We start from the raw sequence: 6630 nt of genomic DNA on the forward strand, positions 1-6630 counted from the left end.
CAAATCGTACATATTTCTTTCTATTTGTTCTAACCTTTTAGTATTCATGTTAATAACTATTGTATTTTCATTTACATTGAATGTTTCTCTGTAAACTATTTACATTTGGAGAATAAAATGTCTATCTGTCTGTATGTATGTCTGTCCTTTGTTCTTCGTAGGTCTACCTGATAGTAAATTAGAGATGGCATCAAATCCTAAATACACACGAAACACAACCACATATTATCGAGCCCAATCCATGCAGATAGCTTATTAATGCCTTTTTAAAATTTGAGAAAATGTTTGACATGCTTATAATTTGAGTCAAATTGGAGAACAGAATTTGACTGTAAGTGCACTTTTAAACAAAGCATGACATTTATATAAAAAAACATATTGTTATGAACAAAACTATTCTTTATAAATAGAACTTTAGCTACCTATATTTGTTCTAATGCATTTTATCTGATATTTTAAGGAACAGATTAAACTTTCAAAGAATATATATATGTTTGCAATTTGAATTCTAAGGACTGGTTCAAAAAGACAGATACTGTCTTCTTAACATTTGGTTTTTAAGGTGAATTTCCCGTTTACATACTTACGACCAATACAGACACATGCAACAAGTGATATAACTCGTTAAACCAAAGGCATCTGAAAAAATGAATATCAGAAAATTGCAACATGGGATTGTAATATTTTACAAAAAAGCACTGTGTAATGCTCGGATGCAGTACATTTATCAAAATACAAAGGTGAAATCCTTCCAACGAACACAGTCGTACATTGAACGATGCTGTATTTGTACGTGTGCAAATGCTCAATTTATATCGACACATATAATAGGTTTCAAAATATCATTGAATATAAGCCCCAAGTTGAAAACTACAACAGCAGCTGTTTTTGTCAAAACTTGCGAAATTTTTAGATTGTCAACGGTCTTTAAAAAAGGGGGACGAAAGATACCAAAGGGACAGTCAAACTCATAAATCTAAAACAAACTGACACCGTCATGGCTAAAAATAAAAAAAAGACAAACAGACAAACAACAGTGCACATGGCACAACATAGAAAACTAAAGAATAAACAACACGAACCCCACCAAAAACTAGTGGTGATCTCAGGTGCTCCGGAAGGGTTAGCAGATCCTGCTCCACATGTGACACCCGTCGTGTTGCTTATGTGATAACAAATCCGGTGAAAAAGTCTAATTCGGTAGGCCAGGTTCATGAAAGGGAAGGGGATTGTAGTTACGACGTAAGGAAAATATCCGATATCATTTGTGAAACGGTTATTCCATAACAGTCAACCAACTCGTGATGGCGTCCATAAAATTTACGAAGGGATGATTTCAACTTCACCATTTTGAACTATTGGTTTAATAGCTTCCTTGTAAGCACGGGATTATCGTATCGATCGGGAGATATATACCCCGTATGCAGGACACTGAGGTGCTGCTGTAATGTTGCTACTTAGAAATGGAAAGTTCACAATTTGAAAACTGAAATCATCTCTTTTGTCATAAGTTTTGTTTTCAACTGACCCTCATTGTCAATTTCTAGAGTTAAGTCAAGATATGAAGCAATGCATTTAATTTGGTCTTCTTTACTTTTTACCAAAGCGTCACTGACGAAAGTCACGTGTCGTACACAGTTTTACACGTATGAAGAGGGCTCACATGCAAAAGATTTCTGAAGTTGATCTACATGGTTCAACTGATTATGCATACATTATTAATGACAACCTTTTGTCCAACCTCAAAACTAGAGGTATGAGGTTCCATTTCGGTTAATATCCCCGATGCAATTTTCCAAAAGAACTCCTCTGAAGAAAAACATTTATTCCAGCATGGAAAGTTCATATGCACTTCTGTTTTTCTTTAAGTTAGAAATATAGGGCTCTACAGCATAGTTTCTACGTTTATATACCCCTAACTTCTAAGAGTTTAAACTTTTGTTCTTATGCATTGTGTTTGTCATTTTACGGTACAGATCAAACTTCCAAAGAATATATATATGCTTCCAATTTGATTTCTAAGGACTGGTTCACAACAGAAAGATAATATCTTTTTAACACTTGGTTCTGAAAGTGAATTTATAGTTTATATACTTATGACCAATACAAACACATGAAACAGGTGATATAACGCGTTAAAACAAAAACAACTGAAAATATTTGCAATTTTATTAATAGGATTGTAATATGTTAAATAACACTATATAATGTTTGGATGTAATACATTTATCAATATACAATTGTAAAAACCTTCCAACGAACAAAGTCCTACTTTAAACGATGTTGTATATGTACATGTGCAAATGCACCATTTATATCGACACACAGATAACAATACGTCTATAGTTGGGTTTTGCTCCTTGAAATTGGTTCCAAAATATCATGGATGTTTATCCCCAAGTTAAAAACTACTACAGCAAATGTATTTGTCAAAACTCTCGAAATATTTAGATTGTCAACGCCCTTTCACAATGTATCTAATTTGGCCTTCCTTTCTTTTTTTACCAGAGCATCACTGATGAAAGTCTCGTCAGGCATTCACAGTTTTCCACGTGCGAAGAGACATTTAAAACAATTTTGAAATTGATCTATATAGTTCAAATCATTATGCATACATATTTGCTGACTGTCATTTATATAAGCTCATGTACCAGATGTTTATGGTGGTATTTCGGTAAATATACACGATGGAATTCCCATAGGAATCCGTTTTAAGGCTAAAACTGTACCACTTTTACTATGAAGTTTTGAAACAAAAAGGTATCTAAGCTTGGAAAGTTCATACGCACTACTATTTTGAGCAACGATCAAATATTTTAAACTGACATTAAACTTTTGTACTTCCCCTCTTTTGACTTACAGATTTTCACAGATTTCAATTTTACTCATATGCATTACCATATTTACTGGTAATATTCACAAAAAATATCATAACCTGTAACCAGTAAGTTAACAAAATTTATTATCTATGACTATTACATATCTCCCCATTTGAGACCTGAAGCTTAACATTATCAAAATCAAATCTTTGTATTTAATAAGAGATACAATTTTCAGGAATATAACATCTAGAACATATGAGTCACATTTGCAATTACTTGAATCCGTGAATCATACATGAAACTCCTCCTTTGAATTAAAATTGTATTTTGATATTAAAATATATGATAGTGTACCTATCTATATTTGAAACCTAGAGTTGATATATACTGATTTTGTGGAATGTTATGTAGCGTATATGTGTTTTGTTATAAATTAGTGACTAATTCCTGACAGATATATTGTAGTGTATGATAAGTTATTGATTTGTTTTCAGTAATAAATGTATGCTTACTTAAGCAAAATTATCAAAGTATTTTTGTACAGGAGAGGTAAATCGTATTGTTCACGTTAGTACACACCTTAAGAAAAGTTAATTCGGTAGGTCAATTCGGGAACGGGGATAGGATTGTAGTCACGACATGAGAAACATATCTGTTATCATATGTGAAACGGATATCCGGTTTCTTCAAATTACTCGTGATGGCGTCTCTCAAATTACAAAGTAAATTAGTTTATTACCATAGAGTTCATAAGTTAGTTTTGTCCAGAAACGTAATATAAGCAGTCGCATCTTTCTTCTTGTAGTTTTTGTCTGCAATTTGTTTAGCTGGTACGCCCGTGGAAAGACATTGGTTGCACGATGTTTCCTGAGTTTACTAATGTCATATCCAATATATACAATTATATATAAAATGATTAAGAGTTCAGATTTTTTTTGATTCTTTAATCCTTTTCTCATTTCATATGCAAATTTCGTTGGAATCTAAAATTGTATTCCAGTTGAAGTACACAATTTGCCTATTCCGGATGAGGTTTTAAATTTAAACAATCGTAGGTTGTAACATTGACAGCGGGAACATTATTCAATTTTTCATATGGTGGACTTAAATCTCCGTTGTCAATTTTATGGTATGCTGCAGCCTCAGAAGATTCGTGGTCAATATTGAATTCCGCTATAGAAGCATTTTGCTTTTTCTGCTTTACTCGTTCGTTTTGTTCTTGAAATTTGCTATTACTTCCGCTGAAATCTGACAGTGAAGTTGCGGAGTTGTTTGTGTTAATGTACACATTTTCTGACTCCGGAGTAGAGGTTACATTTAAACAGTCGTATGCTGAAGAATTGAATGCTTGGTATCTGTTCAATATTTCATATGGTGGACTGTTATTGCCACCACCAATCTTATGATCTACTGCAGTCTGCGATGTTTCATTGTTAATATTATGTAATTCGTCTAATTCTTGAACAGGACAAACATTTTGTGATTTGTGGATGGTTGGTTTCTTCTTTGATAGTCTGAAACGAATTTTTAATTGATTAGCTTAATATAAACAAAATATTGTTATGTAATTTAAGTTTCGTTTGGATGCACACTCATCATATTTACCTGGATTGATATTTATATTTACGTCAGACGCGTCTAAAATAACCTCGTAAATGAATAATAGAGATGAAATAATGCCGAATATGATTGATTATTAGGTGGTGGCAATTGCTCAGTGGCAAATACGTTATGCAAAGACAAACAAACATCTTAATTTGACAAATATTAGCTAATCAATCAGAAAGGTGTAATGATTTAAACTTAAGATAAAAATAAAAACAGTACACTATCAACAACAGAAATACTGAACAAAAACAAACTCCAACATATATAGATACTGTGCGTATAATGCCTTTGTAAGGGTTATCATATTGACGAGAAACTCAAAATAGCATTCAATTCATAGTACCTTCAAACAAATGTGTGAGATTAATTTATTAAATTTTCGTTTGACGGCCACATTATTGTTATTGCAGAATGCATAGAGGCAAACAGTTAAAAGACACCTTCACGTTACGTTTTCAATGGATTTGCTTTTATTAAAATATGGGTTTACCTTCAACGAAGAAGACAAAAACATAGAATCGCCACAATAAGAACAAAAGTTGATGTTATAGTTCCTGCTGCTATGCCTGCAAAATAAACTTTTAAAATAAGAAACCAACTATAAAAATTCAAAGTACCGTGTTTTGAAATATTTAAGTTAAAAATCCTATATTTTGTACTATATTAAAACGAAAAGCAACCACAACGCTTTTAGTATACATGGTGTTTTCGTAGTTTTTTTTAATAAAAACATAGTCTCATCAATGCCTTTTCCAATACATAACAAGATCATTGCTATTTGACAGTGTACAAAACTATACCATCGAACTATCCACTTTCCAGGATTGACAATAAGCGTTTTACAACATAAACGAGACAGAAACTTGTCCCTTTGAACTACAGAAAATGAATAGCTGTTACATAGTTTCACTATTACATTGATATTTGAAGGTTATCATTATACATTTGAAGATACCATTTTTCGATAATTGGAGTAACTTAACTTACTTCCCCAATTATTAGATTCAGCATTATTTTGTGGCACAATCGAAAGGTTTGGAATCGAAATCAAATCCCCTTTATCCTCATCTGTCCCTATAATAGATTAAATAATATATAATATTGATAGGGCGTACATTTGTATTGCCAAAAACATATATATTAAGTGAGTAATACTAATCTAATGTTTTGTTTGTTTTGTTTGTTATGTTCTTTTTCAATTATTTGGAATAGCATGTTAATATACTAATAATCAGTTACTCTTAAACATATCCGATATTGGCCACTTGTATTAGATAAGTGTCATACAAAGCCAGAATCCAGACCTCACTATTCCATAACGTTGAATGTTACTATTTAACTATATTTTATTGACCAAGACTAACACAATGGATGTAACTAGGGAGCATAAACTTAAACTTTTCATGAATTCTTGACGTTCTTATTTTATAAGCATGCGTTGTTTTCCCACAAAAGTTAATATACAAACATCAACATATAGGCAACATATAGCATGATACTAAACCCATTACAGGGGGGGGGGGAATTGTGCCTGATATTCATATGATGAAGACATAATGTTTAAATCAGTTTAATTGAGGTCTGGAGCTGGCATGTCAGTTAACTGCTTGTAGTCTGTTGTTATTTATGTATAATTGTCATTTTATTTATTTTCTTTTGCTTCATCTTCTGACATCAGACTCTGACTTCTCTTGAACTGAATTTTAATGTGCGTATTATTATGCGCTTACTTTTCTTCATTGGCTAGAGGTATAGGGGAGGTTTGAGATCTTATAAACATGTATTACCCCGCGGCAATTTTGCGCCTGTCCAAAGTCAGGAGCCTCTAACCTTTTTAGTCTTGTATTAATTTTGTTTTTAGTTTCTTGTGTTCATTTTGCAGTTTAGTATGACGTCCATTATCACTGTACTAGAATGCATAGTTTTAAAGGGGCCAGCTGTAGGACGCCTACGGGTGTGTGAGTTTCTCGCTACATTGAAGACCCATTGGTGGCCTTCAGCTGTTGTCTGCTCTATTCTCGGGTTGTGCTTGCTTTGACAAATTCCCTATTTCCTTTCTCAATTTTATTATTAAATGCAATACTAGTGAATAGAGAACTGTCTTAATTGGCCAATTTCCAAAACGAATGTCATTAATGACCGACTTTCTCTTGCAAGTATTTTCTGCAATTCTAATTTTATGTCATTATATTTCGCATCA

The sequence above is a fragment of the Mytilus trossulus genome, chromosome 11 (genome assembly GCF_036588685.1).
Source record: "Mytilus trossulus isolate FHL-02 chromosome 11, PNRI_Mtr1.1.1.hap1, whole genome shotgun sequence".
NCBI lineage: Eukaryota > Metazoa > Mollusca > Bivalvia > Mytilida > Mytilidae > Mytilus > Mytilus trossulus.